The sequence below is a fragment of the Ceratosolen solmsi genome, unplaced genomic scaffold, assembly GCF_000503995.2.
Source record: "Ceratosolen solmsi marchali unplaced genomic scaffold, CerSol_1.0 scaffold16, whole genome shotgun sequence".
In the NCBI taxonomy this organism is placed as follows: domain Eukaryota; kingdom Metazoa; phylum Arthropoda; class Insecta; order Hymenoptera; family Agaonidae; genus Ceratosolen; species Ceratosolen solmsi.
In genome coordinates, this window is record NW_011948451.1 from 8,839 (window position 1) to 9,608 (window position 770).

Genomic DNA, 770 nt, shown 5'->3' on the forward strand with positions numbered 1-770 from the left:
TAGAAAATGTCAGCCACTAATACGCTTTATTTTCTATTTGTTCGCTCTTCGTCGATTTTTCAGAATTTTTCTTTCTCAATGCTATTGAAATGCAAACTGACCTTTGATTCATCTCCTTCATTAATTAATTAAGCTAGGCACTGTACCTTAATAATATAAGCAAAACAAAAGCTTTCATATTACGTGATAATTCGCTAATAGTTAGCTTAATATTCTCTCGATATAAAGTGCATTAAATATTATCGTACTTTCACAATTTAAACGTATCACTGCTCGTCTTATATTCATAATAAATCTTTTACGCTATTCATGTTTGTTCCAGTTACATATTCTAAAAATGGCTCTTAGTCGATAGTCGTGCCCAAAGAGTTTTCATCTAACTGTAATAAAATACAAATTGCTATTTAAAAAGATAACTTTAAACTTACGTTAAATTATATGTTGGAAGAGTTTATTGTCAAGAAAATTAACACGATTGTTCCTCCATTATGATTATTTCGATACAATTATTAAATTGAAAAATACAGACGGTATTTGATTTTTTTGTTTTTGTTTTTTTTTTTTTTTTTTAACAATAAAATATGAGTTTGATTACAAAAGATCGTCAAGTTGTCAACGTCTTCGCTCCCTCTAAGTCCCTAACTTTTTCCCGGAAATATTCTTATCGTTCTGCTCCATTATTGCCCCAACGATCACAAGTCTCGCGTAATCCTACGTTCCCCTATGGTGCAATATCTCGAAATACTAATCTTGTCCTTTTCCAATAACAA